Raw genomic sequence first — 14,991 nt, 5'->3', positions numbered from 1 at the left:
ATTCCAACAACAATGGCGTTGAAGCAGGACTGTGTACTAGCACCAACCCTATTCAACTTCTTTGTCAGACCTGACAACCATGCTAGACGAGTGTATCTTCCAAGCCCCAAAGATGGGGGGGGGTCTGGTTCTTTCAAACGTACTATATATGGATGATCTCTTACTTATTAGCCGAACGCCAGTCGACCTCCAACGCTTATTAGATGCAACAGAAACCTACTCTGATGAAAATGGACTGGCCATAAATTTGGGCAAATCCAAAGTTATGCACCTAAACCAATGGAGGGCCAAAGGAGCCTACCATTGGTAATTGGCTAAACATTGGCTGGAAGTTGTCAACGAATATAAATACTTGGGACTCGGCATAGATAACAAAGGATCCTTTATCTCTCAAAAAGAGGCCATAAAAAGGAAGGGCATAGGGACAGCCCATTCCCGGCCAAAGTCACCGAGAAGGCTGTCAACAACCAGCTCGCCGCCTTCCTCGAAGCCAAGAAATCCCTCGACTCCTCACAATCTGGCTTCCGAGCAAAACACAGCACTGAGACCGCCCTCATCGCAGCAACAGACGACATTCGAACTCTACTGGACAATGGAGACACAGTCGCCCTCATCCTCCTCGACCTCTCCGCAGCCTTTGACACAGTCTGCCATAGCACCCTTCTACAACGACTCAGAAACATCGGAATCCAAGGAAAAGCACTTGAATGGATCACCTCGTTCCTCACCGGAAGAACCCAGAGAGTCCGCCTCCCACCATTCAAGTCCGAGGCCACTGAAGTCATCTGTGGCGTACCACAAGGATCCTCACTCAGCCCCACCCTCTTCAACGTATACATGAGCCCCCTCGCGGCCATCGCCCGCCAACACAACCTCAACATCATCTCTTACGCGGATGACACTCAACTAATCCTCTCTCTCACCAATGACCCCAGCACCGCCAAAACTAACCTACACGAAGGAATGAAAGAAGTTGCCGAATGGATGAAACAAAGCCGTCTGAAACTTAACTCAGACAAAACAGAAGTCCTCATCTTAGGGACATCCCCCTCTGCATGGGACGACTCCTGGTGGCCGGAAGCCCTCGGAAAAGCACCCATCCCGACAGACCACGCACGGAACCTGGGCGTCATCCTGGACTCTTCACTCTCAATGAACAGACAAGTCCGCGCCGTATCCTCTTCCTGCTTCAACATTCTTCGCATGCTCAGAAAAACATTTCGCTGGATCCCCACCGAAACAAGGAAAACAGTCACCCATGCTCTGGTCACGAGCCGACTGGACTACGGAAACACCCTCTACGCAGGCACTACCGCTAAACTCCAGAAGAAACTCCAACGAATCCAAAACGCCTCAGCCAGGATCATATTAGATATCCCACGCAACGAACACATCTCTGGTCACCTTAAAGACCTCCACTGGCTACCCGTCAATAAGAGGATCACTTTCCGACTGCTAACCCACGCACACAAATCACTCTACGACATCGGACCAGAATGCCTCAACTCACGACTGTCCTTCTACACCCCCTCCCGCCAACTACGTTCTTCCAGCCAAGCCCTCGCCACTGTACCTCGCATCAACAAGACCACCATGGGAGGCAGATCCTTCTCATACCTGGCTGCTAAAACATGGAACTCACTCCCCGCTTACCTTCGCCTTACCCAGAACCACCTAGCATTCAGAAAGCAACTTAAAACGTGGATATTTGACAAGTAAACCTCCTCCCCTATCTAAGCGCCTTGAGACCCTCTGGGTATGTAGTGCGCTATACAAATTCTCTGACTTGACTTGACTTGACAGCCTTCGCACTTAGAAACCTAAAGCACAAGCAAGATGGCCGCCGAGGCGCTGTGGGAGTAAGTCGCACTCAGACCCCTCTCCTGCTGATGAGTAAAACTTCAGGCGCTAATGGAGAACTGCAAGCAGTATGCGATCCGCAGCTTTGATTTACCGCGGTGGCTTTATTAACTTTGCAAGTCTACTCAAGAAAGCAAAATTGTGGTATTCCAGACTCCTTAAAGTATTGATGGCAGAGATGGCCACTCGAGGAAAGGAGAAAATACAGCAACAATTACCCATGTCTAGCGCTACAAGCAAGGAGTCATCACAAAAGGAAGCGAGCAGATCGGGCGCTATCCCTAAAACAAAAGTGCCACCTAACAACAAAAAGACAACCCCCACGGTCTCCACCTTAACAAAAACACAGCTACGAAAGTTGGAGAAAGCCGGTGAAAAGGAGAAATTGCTGAACCAAAACAAAGACACGAGAGGCGCTAGCAATGCGCCATCGACACGGGATGCTGCGGAAAGAAAGAGAAACGATACCGTGTATCGGCAGCCTTCAGTGTCCGAGGTTTTTGGCGCCAGGGTGCGGGCGGAGGCACCGGGAAGCCTAGGATCGTCAGGAACTTTGCTAGACGCGGCAGTCATGCCGCCCGCAGGCTCAGTTCAGAACGTCCTCGAGGACGCAAGCCAAAGCGTTGCCAAGCAACCAGAGACTACGGAGCTCACGCTTCCCGCGGAGCCTCCAGCGGAGCGTCAGACAGCGGCGCAGGCACAGACAGACGGCGGCGCTCTGGAACAAGAACAAACGCTGGAGCTACAGGACCACGACCCGGCTAAAGAGGTGAGAGAGGCAAACAGTGGGGGTACGATATCGAATACAGGGCAAATGCTCGAGGCCCTTAAAGAGGTAGAAGATGAAATTCGGGAAGAGCAGCTACAAGCCAAAGACAAAGAGAATGTTGCGCAGGGGACATATGATGATAATATGGTTTGCGCAGAAGGGGCTGAAGGGGCTGATGGCGATGGGTTCTTCTCTATCCCAGAGGAAACAGAATCAGAATCAGAATCAACATTAGCAAGTAGCGAGGAGGAAAGAGACTTATCAGGTCCATTCTCGAGCTCTGAAGATAGCGACACCTCTAGAGGGAGAGGCACGCAAAAGAAGCGCAAAACAGCAGCTAGAAGAGCAGGTTCTCCCCAGAACACGCATAAGGGAACAACTAAAAGGCTAGTATGGGACTATTCCGCTACCTCTAGTATATATAAGGAAGATGAAAAAGAGACACAAAACGATGGAGGGAAGCTGGATTTAATGTTTGCCACACTGAAACAGATACAAATGGAGGCAAGGGCTGAAAGCCGAAGGGCCAGGCATGACACGAAAAAAATCCAAGCCTCAATTAGAAAAATAAATAAAAAATTTGAAGAGGTGGAGGAAAGAGTCATTGAAGTTGAAGAAAGAACTGGCCGCTTAGAAGACGAAGTAAATGAGTGGCAAGCATCTAAAGAGGGACAGACTAAGACCATGGAAGATCTACAGTGGAAGGTGGAGGATTTGGAGAATCGCCAGAGGCGCAATAACGCCAGACTCCTGGGAATTGAGGAAGGGATTGAAGGCCAAGATCCCAGAGGCTTTGTTGTCAAGTTGCTAAAGGGAGCATTCCCAGAGGTACCATGGAACTGGGAACAAGAGGTGCAGAGAGCCCATAGATATCCACTCTTTGTAAGAAAAAATCACAAGGAAGGCTCAGGAACACTACCCAGGGCTATGCTAGTATTTTTCGGAAACTTCCTGGCAAGACAAGAACTTATGGAGAGAGCCAGACCTGATGCCAAAAAATCGGTGGAAGGGGTAACTTTTTTTGCGAGACCTGACTTCTGTCACATAACAGTGGAGAGGCGTTGGAGGCTAAGACAGCTGATTAATGAGTTTCAGTCCCAAGGAGCAGAGGCATATCTAATGTTTCCAGCGAAATTGAAGGTCATAGTAGCAGGTCGCACTAGAATGTTTTTCTCTGAAATAAAAGCGGGAGAATTTTTGACAGAACTAAAAGAACAAGGGGGGACCCGAAGGAAATAATTAAGGATACCTGATTAAGCCTGATAGGATAATGTAGTAGGTTATAAGAGGGCAGGAGAGGGGGGGCGACTCTACAGTGCTAAGCGGACACGCATAGGTCAGGGATGACCTATTTGCCTGTCACAGGGGGGGAGCTTTCGGGGCGGGGGGTCTCAAAGGGGGGGGGAGAGGGAAGGGAAGAAGTCATGGGTGAAAGGTGGTGGTGTAAAATAATACAGATTTGTAAAGTTTGGAGTGAAGCAGTTAAAGAATGCATAGAAAAAGACAAAAAAGTAGATGTGGGGCTGGCAAATCCTAAGCTAGAACTATGGCAGTTAGGATAATGACGATCAATATCTGTGGGCTGAATAATATGGAGAAAAGGCAGAAGCTCTCTTCACTGCTGCGATACTGGAAAATAGATATAACTTGTATACAGGAAACACACATAGCAGCTGAAGATAAGTTCCTACTTGGCCAGATGGGATTTGAGATTCTTGCTAGTACAGGTCAAGAGGGAAGAAATAAGGGGGTGGCAGTTCTGGCCAGAAAAGGTGTTGTCAAAATTAAAAAGAAAAAAGAGGATTCTGAAGGAAGATGGGTGATGCTAGACATAGAAACAGCTGCGGGAAGATGCACTTTGGCCTCATTATATTATCCAAACGAAGATGACCCGGAATTATTAGATTTTATTGATAGGGAGTTAGCCTTGTGGCCAGAGCCAGTGATTTGTTGTGGGGATTTCAATATCAATGGACTGAATGGAGTATTAGATGCAAGTGGAGGCATGTATCAGGGAAGGAAAAAAAAGGTGCATAAAGCTGTACAAAACCTCGCTAGACATAATGCGCTGGTGGATATATGGCTGGAATTTAATCCACTAGGCGTTGGTAGTACTTTTTATTCAGCGCCACATCAAACAGTAGCCCGATTGGACTATTTCTTTATCTCTAGCTCATTAGTCAGCAGGGCTAAAATAGAATGTCTCCCAAGAATAATGTCGGATCATAACCCGTTGGTATTAAGTCTAGCAACGACACAAAAAGCAGGAAAAGTAAACTCGACATGGACGTTTGAGAGAGGTTTGTTGAAAGAAGAGGATTATATTGTAAGGATGCAAGAATGGATGATCCAATTTTGGGACATAAATAGATACTCAGCCCCGGCAGATATGGTGTGGGACAGTTTTAAAGCAGGAATAAGGGGAGAGACACTAAGCTATACATTACGAAGAAATAAAAAAGAAAAGGAAAAGGTGGAAGAGGAGATTAGAATTTTGATTGAGTTGGAAAAAAAGCTATTAGACGCAATAGAAAGACGAGAGCCCATCGAACAGATTTTAGTGGCTATAGAGGCGCAGAAGGCGGAAACAGGGACCACCTTGGCACAAAAAACAGCAAGAAGATACCTAGCAAATAAAGAAAAATGCTATGAATATAACGAGAGGGTGGGGCATTTGCTTGCAATAAGAACTAGACAAACGTTAGCTGCAGGCGAGATTAAAGAAATTAAGGACTGCAATGGGATAATCGTCAATAAAGTTGAAGAGGTACAGGAGGTGTTCAGAAGATTTTATGAGAGGCTTTATGAGCAGGATAAAAATGATGGAGAGACAGAGACGAAAAGCCTGGAATATCTAAGGGAAGGTTTACAAGAGGGGTTGAGTATAGAAGAAAGGGACAAATTGGATATGCAGCTAACGGTGCAGGAGATAAGGGATGCAATATTCAGTTTACCTTCTGGCAAAGCAACAGGTCAGGATCAGATCCCGGTAGAATTCTACAAAACTTTTTGGGAGGCACTAGCTAAAGATATTTGGTCAATCTGCTGCTTGGCACAGGGAGGCAGAATAGTTCCTCAATCTTGGGCGGGCGCTGATATAATTGTCATATTAAAAAAAGATAAACCCCCCACTGAGCCGGGTTCTTACAGACCCATCACACTGCTCAATGCCGATGCAAAGATATTCTCTAAGGCATTGGCTAATAGATTGAGTAAGGTGATAGAGAGGGTGGTGTCCCCTACACAACATGGATTTATACCCGGCAAAGGAACTACCGAACACACTAGACAGTTGATTACTATACTGGATGCTGAAGCAGCCTTGGGGGACCCTGTCGCGGCTATCTTTTTGGATGCCGAGAAGGCTTTTGACAGGGTCTCTTGGGTGTACCTATGGAAGGCTATGGAGTGGGCTGGTATTGGCCGAGGGTATATAACCGCAATCCAGGCACTATATAAACATCCTAGTGCTAGGATACGCATTAACAGATCATATTCCAACGCAGTACAGATCAGACGGGGAACTAGGCAGGGATGTCCAGCTTCACCTTTATTATTCGCAATTTATCTAGATCCCTACCTGAGAAGGCTTACAAAAAATAGGTGGATTAAGCCAGTTTTATTGCATGGAAAGAAGTATAAAATATTTGCCTACGCAGACGACGTGGCTGTTATAACACCTACACCAGAGGAGTCACTGGTCGAAATAGAACAGGAGGCAAGAAAATTTGGAGAGGTGTCGGGCTATTTAATAAATAGGGGGAAAACACAAATAGTTCAGAATAGACATACTACATTCGTAGATGCAAGAGTTGTCTCAGACACAAAATATTTGGGTGTTAAGGTGACGACGGATTTGGAAAAGTTAGTAGAGATAAATATGGAACCACTACTAGCCAAAGTCAAAACCAACTTGGAGAGGGTCAATAACTTACACTTGACTCTCATGGGTAGAATTAATTTTGTTAAAATGGTTACTTTTCCGAAATGTTTATATTTGTTTAGGGCAATTCCACTCTTTATCGAAGGTATATGGTTTAATAAAATAGAATCAGTAATTAATAATCTAATTTGGGCACAGGGGAAGACACGCAGGGCATACCGATTTTTAACTCTATCACGAGAGAGGGGAGGATGGGGAGCACCTGATTTTAGATTTTATTATTGGGCAACAGCTCTACAATACTCCAAAGGACTATTAGGTGGAAGCGCTCAGGAGGAGGAGGGAAGAAAGGGTCCGGCTAATGTATATGAAGCCCTATTAGGTAAAGCGGCAGAAAACGCTTAAGTAACAACAGTGGACTTCGCATACTTTAAGCATACAAGATTCAAGACCCTGAGTGCGATCTATAAAGTTTGGAAAGCAATAAGGAAAAAACTGGGACTGGGAAGGTACAACAGGTACTTAAGGCTTTATATGAATAATGATCTCCCAATGGAAATCTTCCGTGACACAGTTATGAGGGAATGGGATGTAAAAGGGATTAAGAAACTGGGGGATTTAATGGACGCAGGGGGGGCAATCTTAACATTCCAAAATATACAGCAGAGGTATAACATAGCTGGGAATAACTTCTTCAAATATCTTCAAGTGAGGAGTTACTTTCACACAAAAACAGGGGGTGCAGGAGGGATGAAGAGCTGTAGGATAATGGAATACCTGGGAAGCAGCCTCGCATGCTCAATAAGACAGCTGTATGCAGAGCTCCAAGTTTATAAAATAGACGACAGAGAGAAATACAGTAATAAATGGAGAGAACAGGTAAAGGCACGTCCGGAAGACCTACAAACTTCCTTAGATTATGGTCGAACTATTTTATGCTCAGCTACACTCCAAACTCAACACTATAAAACAGTTTATTCATTATATTTCACACCGGCCAGAATAGCCAGCTGGGGAGGCTCCTCTGGAATAACGTGTCCAAGGTGCAATTCTACACAGGCTAATATAACACATATGTTTGCAAACTGTCCGCAATTGTATACTCTAAAATTGGCAATAGAAGAGTTTCTGGATAAATCACTGGGAATACAAACAAAACTAACTGAGGAGCTGATAATCCTGGGGGTAAGCCTAGATGTAAATACAACTTATCCAGAATTTTTATTCATGGTTACTGCAGTATACAGGATAATTGTAGCTAAAGCATGGAAGGAGAAATCAGCACCGTCGTTCCAGACGTGGGTAGCAAGACTACTATCTACATACAACCTGGAGAGGGCCATATACGATAGAAGAGGAAGGAAGGCAAAAGCTCTGGGGGGTAAGATATGGCTACCTATTGAGAAATGGAAATGCAGGAAAACTGTCTCTGATAGTAATTGAGAAATTTGTTAGCTTCATAAGTTATATGGAGAGGACGTAGGATGCACTATTCTTAAGTTTAGTGGTTTTTGTTGTTTCTCTTCATTGTTGTCTTAAATCTGTATTTTTTCTTTTTTTTAACTTTTTTATTAATACAAATCTGTATTTGTTGTAAAAGACTGTGCAACGTTGTAAACACACCGGATGTAAAAGAAAAATGTGGGGGGGGGGGGGGAAATTTGTTTGAATAAAGATATTTAAAAAAAAAAAAAAAAAAAAAAGAAACCTAAAGCACAAGATTACTGGCACAAGCTACTCCTCACTACTTCTTGTGATCCAGTCAAAACTTATACCTACAATCACATACAGAAGCAAGGCCAGGAGAGGGAGAGAAGCGGTCACACTAGATGCCACAAAAAACGGAGCACTTTGAATGATCTTTGGTCTACCCAGATCCACATCTCAAATATGATTCGAATTTGGTATACAGAAGCAAGGACTTGCCTACAAAGGAGCATACATTAAATTCTGGCCTAAGATAAGGGGAACCAGGGACCTTAAATGCTCCTCTATGGACCGAACTATCAACTAAGGAGACTGGACCTGCCAGGATCTGTCTGGAAGACTCGCTGGAACAGCTTGGCCTACGGAACTTCTGGAAGACCTCGGGGATACATGAATGTTTTTTTTAAAACTTGTTAACAAAACTATCAGGAGAGTCTCCTTGTTAGATGGCTAAAGCAGCACTAGCGCTAGGGGCACATGGATGGTTCACTTTGCAGAGCTATACAAAAGAAACTCCTCAAGTTTACCTAGGCACCGGCTTTTCCAAAATTTCCAAGGAGAAATACTTGCGGATTCGTCTAGCCTTATTACCCTCTGTTTTGCACTTACCACCCTGGCAACGGCCCTCACTACCGTCATGCTTTTGACTGTGTGGGGAGGAAAGGGAAGACATTATACATGTGCTGTGCCTATGCAGGGAACTATTATGGGAACGCAGAGTACTGCTGAGGCCTCTTTAACCGTAAAAGAATACGGACATGCAGGCAGGCTGTAAAAGCAAGCTTCCTTGGAGAGGACATGCAACTGAGCTGCCATCTGGTAAGGTTCCTGTGCATAGGAGAAAAAAGGCAAAAAAAGTATAAAAAAAGTTGAAGGACATTGTGATCCTCTGGTGGAACACACTGTGGAGGCCATCCAAAAATGAACTGTAACGATCAAGTGCTCCCTGACAATTGCTGGCGCTAAGTCACAAGAATTAAACAAAAATGACTTTACTCTGCCATAATACAAACTTAAAAACACCTCTAATGACTCCGTTTTCGCTTTAATTGCTTAATCTGTACATCCAAAACGTAACCTACACATTTTATCAGTTGTTAACTTGCCCCTAACTGCATAATTTGCACACATCTCCCATCCTCAACTGTTTGAGACCATGAGACTGTTTTGCCTAGTAAGTTTATGTTACAGATGCTTTACCCTATCATACTGTAAAGCACAGGACATACCTTATGTGCCTAATCTGCACAGTTAAGATGTCTCTTATAAATTTAATTGCCGTTATTCAGCACATTTCAACACAACTTGCACAAAACTCTCTGACCTCAACCGATTGTGAACAAGAGATTACTCCAGCTAGCAAATTTGGAAAACACTGTTTAAAAAAAAAAAAATTGTTTACATCCAATGTCAGCTGACCAACAGACAAGTAACATAAACAGTCGCAGTTTATCTTACAAATTTCTATTTTTTTTTGTCTAAGACATATTATTGCAAAGGTTTTAATTAATCATGCAAATAAATACTTTTTTGACTTACTACGTCCCGATGTACTTTAGTCTCTACGAAGGCTACAGATTCAACTCTTTGAACTTGATGAGAATTTAGTTTCAGAGCAAAATAGGATACCAAGAGAAGGTAGTCATCTGAATATTCACCTTGTGCAAGATTGCAATTACTGGAGTCAAAGTCTTGGTAACAATCATTGGACCTGCCTTAAAACCAAAAGGGAGAACTCTGATTTGCCAATGACCCAATGGCTGTTGCCCGCCACAAATTGTTGGAATTGCCGATGGTGTGGGGGCAGGAATGTGTAAGTAAGCATCCTGTACATCTAAGGAGTTTTGGATGTTTCCCAAAAGAACCAATGGCTTTACTTGCTGGAGGGATCATCTTCAGTAAAACATTCAGCTTCTTTACGTCTCTTTTCAGGTGATAATCCCCTGAAAGCTTCTCAACTAGAAACACAAGAGAGTATCAACTTAGGACTCTTTCAGAATTTTAAACTGGTACATTAGCTCTTATCTGAAGTAGTAATGCAATGTTTCCTCGTAAAACTTGACTGTTTTCTGGTGACCTGGGAAGATGAGTCCAAGAAAACGGTTCTCTGCAGGAAGAGGCTGAAACTCTAGGGAATAACCCTCAGAAACTACCCGATGAATCCAGTCACCTCTGAAAAGATTCTTCCAAAAAGTAAGATTTAGGGTCAATATTCTCCTAATGGTCTCCTCTATACAACAGGCCCTGGCATAATCCAGAGTGCTGATTGTTCCTAGGCCCTTACTTTGTATTCCCATCCAAAGATTTGAGCTGAAACCAAAACTTCTTAAAAGGATCACATTTTCTTCCTCTAGGATTCTCATAAGGCTTCTTTCCAATAGAAAAAAACCTTGAATCATGATTAAACGGAAGGGAATGGTTTTTTGATTACATTTTCCAAATCTTCTTCAAACAGTTTTTCCTAAAAAGGGCATTTTTAAGAGACCCATCTTTTGACTGAAATCAGTTTTCCATCTTTTTCGATACAAATGCCTCCTGGCAGCTACCATCCCGATAGCAGACATTGCTGAAGCCTTCGTAGTATCAAAAGTAATATATAGAAGAAATGTTGCCTGGGCCTCCATAGCTCTCAACAAATGAGAATGACCCTCTCCCCCTTGAATGGCAGCAGGAGAAGCCTGAAATTCTTTCACCTGGAGCAGCGAGGTATAAACAGAATATACTACTGTTCTCAGCCCTATGCTTACTCCAGAATAAGCCCCCTTTAGAGATGCTTCAGTCATTTTTGTCCACTGGGTCAGGAGTCACTACTTCTTCAAACAGCAGCTTGGAAGACTGCCCTGTTAGGGTGTCTAATAAGTGGACCATAGAGAGCTTTTGAGGAAAATCCTGTTCTGCTTCAGACAGGGTAAATAAAGTCTTGCTGTGAATCTAGGTATCCAACTCTTTTCCAGGCCCTTCCTTTCCCTCATTTATAAGACCTTAAAGAAGCTGAATTCACAGCTAATCTGGATACAAATTGAAAAAATGGTTTGCTGAATTTCCTATAAACTACTAATGAATGAATGAATAAATGTATTTATTGTTTGGTTACTCAAAACCATTACATTAAAACCAAGGTACAAAAATTACAAAAGTTAAAAGAACAGGGGGGTCATCTTATTTAAGAAGAGTCCGTGTAATTAAAATCTAGATACTTGTGGGCTGAGAGGAGTAATGTCCATCGCCTTTATGGCCCAACATGCTTCGGCTAAGTCTCTGGTCGTTTAGCCCAAGAAGCCAATCAGCTTCGTGCGAGTCTGTTGAATGAATTTACCAAATGTGGCCATCTGTTTTACTGAGTTCAATGTGTATTATTGGTGAACTGCCTCCTTTGCGGTGCGCGACCGCAGTTGTAGGATGATGGGCCTAAGATAAAGGCTGGGAGCTGTGCGCAGGGCCGGGAAGCAAAATAGCAGGTGAGCCAGAGACTCCCGTTTGTATTCACAGAACCTGCATTCCTTGATCGCTGAACCTGTCCGTTCAGTGATGTATAATTCTTTAAGGGGCAGGGGATGTAATCTGTATGCTAAAATCCTATGCAAGGCTGTGCGGCCCATTGCCTGCGTGAGATGGTATTTAGAATTATGCACTGTATGAGGGAGACTTTGAGACTCGTGGAGGCCTCTTTTTGCCAGTGACTCCAAATCCATTGCACGAGAGCAGGTGCAGACTTGTTTTTTAATTGCATTTTTAATGGCAGAGTAATTAATTAGCTCAGGGTCCCAGTTCTTTATGGCTAAGTTAAAGAGATCCGTGGCCGCGGTAAGGGTCGCTGACCAAGGATTCCCTGGTTCCAGGAAGTTTTTTAAGACTGCCTTCATTGTTTTCTCATGTGCCGCTGTCGTGAGGTAGAAATATTTACTCAAGGCAGCCATCTCTTCCAGCTTTTGTTGGTTCAGAGGAAATTCTAGTCGCACAAGAGTGTTTCTGGTGCACACGGGTAGGTGGAATAGTCTCTTATATGCGCTGCAATTGATTTTTTTCCAGGTCCTTGTTTAATTTTCCAGGGAACGCTTGTTGGGCGTACTTAAGGGCTGGCATTAGTTTTGCCCTTAGAACTCTTTGGATGGCCATCGGAGTAGGGCTGTGTAGGGTGGCTTGTAATTTGCAAAGGGCATAGATGATAGCTTTCCCTTTGCATTGGATGTTCCTTAGATGAACTCCAGGACGCCCCGATTCATGGAACCAGACGCCCAAGTAGTTGTATTGCTGCGTGCATCCCAGAATCAAGTGGCCAAGGCTCCATTTAGCTAGTTTTTTTTTTTTCGGATAGTGCCCGAAGATTACAATTTTTGATTTAGATGGGTTGGCCACCAGCCTGTTTTTATCATTGTAAATTGCCAGGGCCAACAGCGCCTTTTGTAGGCCTATTTTGGTGTGATCCAAAAGTACCAAGTCGTCGGCATATTGCATAAACTGGATTTTAGTGCCCCCGATCCTTGGTGTGGCTAGAGCCGCTCCGGTCAAGGCTTGGTCCATGTCTGCTGTGTATGGATTGAACAGCAGCGGTGCTAGAACGCACCCTTGCTTTAAGCCACGGTCCGTTTCAATTTTCTCTGAAGCGGAGTCGCTCGAAAGTTTAATTCTGACCCACGTTCTTTGATACAGAGACTGGATTGCTTTCAGCAAAGCTGGATTGATGTTCCAAAGTGCCAGCTCCTTCCAAAGAATTGCGCGGTCTACCCCGTCGAACGCTGCAGAGTAATCTATGAAGCAAGCGAAGAGAGGAAGACTTTTGCGCGACCGTGCTTGGTGGGCTAGATAAGAAAGTGCTGTTTTTTTTGTTGTTTTTGTTTTTTTTGTAGTGCAAAATATTTGCTTTTATTCGTAAATGCAAATTTATTCCATGAACTCGTAGGGAATTGGCTCCAACAGTTCGGGTTCCTTGCCCAGTGTACTAACGAAGTGTGCTGCTCTTGGTGCTTCAGGCTGGCGTTTTATTTCAACCCACAAGCCTTTCACCTTGACCTCTGTCTTCCTCCTTTCATTCTCTTTGACACGCTTCAGAAAGCTGTCTCTGCTTTTTGAATGCTTAATATGTTCAATGCGCACGTTAATTCTCTTGGCAAGAATTTTGCCCTTGACTTGTTTGTTTACAATAATGCCCACTGCATGTTGGGTGACGTTGAATATCCTTCCAGTCTTGCCATGGTAACACTTGTGCGGCATAACCTTTTGAATTGTTCCCATACCCTTGATGTCCACTATGTCCCCCTTCTTGTAGATGCGCATGTAGGTCGCCAGAGGTGCAACTCCATGTTTGCAAAATGGTCTAGAGAACGTGTAACACGTTCCTCGCCTTTTTCCTCTTGTGTTCATCATTTTGGCGGTTTACTGGAAGATGGCGAATCCGGCAGAAACTACTAGTAGATGGCTGCTCTTCATCTACCGGCAAATTCAGATTACAGGAGAAATAAGTGACCAGTCCTTTCAAATCATCCTTTTGAATGCATTTGCCTCTTGGAGCTCTAGTCGCATACTCATCAGTATCGCAGCAGGGAGCGCACCAGGAGGAAGAGAGTGATTAAGAAGAGACGGAAAACTGTGGGTAATCACTTTTAGTAGGAAACAAACAGCCACTCTGCTCCTCTTGCTTGCTGAAAGTATCAGAAATTGACTTGATCATCTAAAGCTGCTTATCGGAAACACTGAGAGAGCACCCTTAGAAGAGCCCTTCCTCACTCTATCCCTGAGAGGATCAGAAGAACCTTACTCCATAGAAGAAGAGGACCGGTGTCTCCTCCTTTCTCTGTTCTTTTTAAAAGTCACATTCTTTTTTTAGTAGGCACATGGAGATTAACCGGTTTGCCTAGAATCACAAGTTAAGCGTATGCCAGTATTAGAACCTGGATCACCAGTTCCAAAGTCGACAGCTATTGCAATACTGTCGCATCCTTTCCCCCTCCCCTCAATGTGAGCATCCAACACCTAGCTCAAGCAGGTAAGAGGGATATATATATAGTGCACACAGGACGCCTTGATATAAAAATCTAAAGGATCCAAAACAAACAAAACTTACTCTCAAGAAATGTGATACAGGATAATTATTGTAATCATTTACTGAACAATAATGAGCACATTTCTCACAATATAGGAAAAAAATAGAACCTGCCAAACAGGCAAAGAGAGCGACAACCCCTCTTTACCCTTTTTTTCTCAAACCGTGAGCACCAGCTGTTCCTTTACAAAAGAAAAGTGGGACAAGGCAACTGGTTTATCACTGAAAACTAAGAAGCCCTCAGCAAATACCACACTACTTGGGTAAGTAGAACTCTTAATTTAAATAGACCTACCAGGCCCCAGGCATTTAGCAAATGCCCCAAACCTCACTGTAATGACAAGGCAGATTTCATTTCCCTTACTCTGGTTATGAGTGGAGGGTGTTAGAGTGATGTAAAATGTAGTAGATTTTAGTGTGGTATATTGGGGTATATTGGAGTGGAGTGCCATAGATTGGAGCGAAGTTGGGTATACTGGAATGGATTGGGGTAGACCGGAATGGGGTTGAGTGGGGTAGAGTGGAGTTGGATAGAGAGGAGTGGAGTTCGGGTGGTCTAGTTTGGAGTGGAGTAGATTGTGGTAGATTGAAACGGAGTGGATGTGGCTAGATTGGAGGTGGAGAGTGAAGTGGGGTAGATCAGAGTGGAAGAGGTAGATTAGGGTGGAGATGGGAACATTGGATTGGAGAGGGGTGGATTGGTGGGGGGGTTGGAGTGGAGTAGATTGGAGT

At 44.1% G+C, this 14,991-nt stretch overlaps 1 protein-coding gene and 1 pseudogene across 1 annotated transcript in view; one reads left to right on the top strand and one right to left on the bottom strand.

Annotated features, from left to right (window-relative positions):
- The window catches only part of LONP2 (lon peptidase 2, peroxisomal), an 805,754-nt gene that overhangs the window by 87,834 nt on the left and 702,929 nt on the right, over positions 1-14,991 (top strand). The window lies entirely within an intron of this gene.
- Positions 13,086-13,583, bottom strand: LOC147677794 (large ribosomal subunit protein eL21 pseudogene; annotated as a pseudogene).

Source organism: Lissotriton vulgaris, chromosome 12 (assembly GCF_964263255.1).
Source record: "Lissotriton vulgaris chromosome 12, aLisVul1.2, whole genome shotgun sequence".
In the NCBI taxonomy this organism is placed as follows: Eukaryota; Metazoa; Chordata; class Amphibia; order Caudata; family Salamandridae; genus Lissotriton; species Lissotriton vulgaris.
This window is presented reverse-complemented; position numbering and strand designations above follow the sequence as displayed.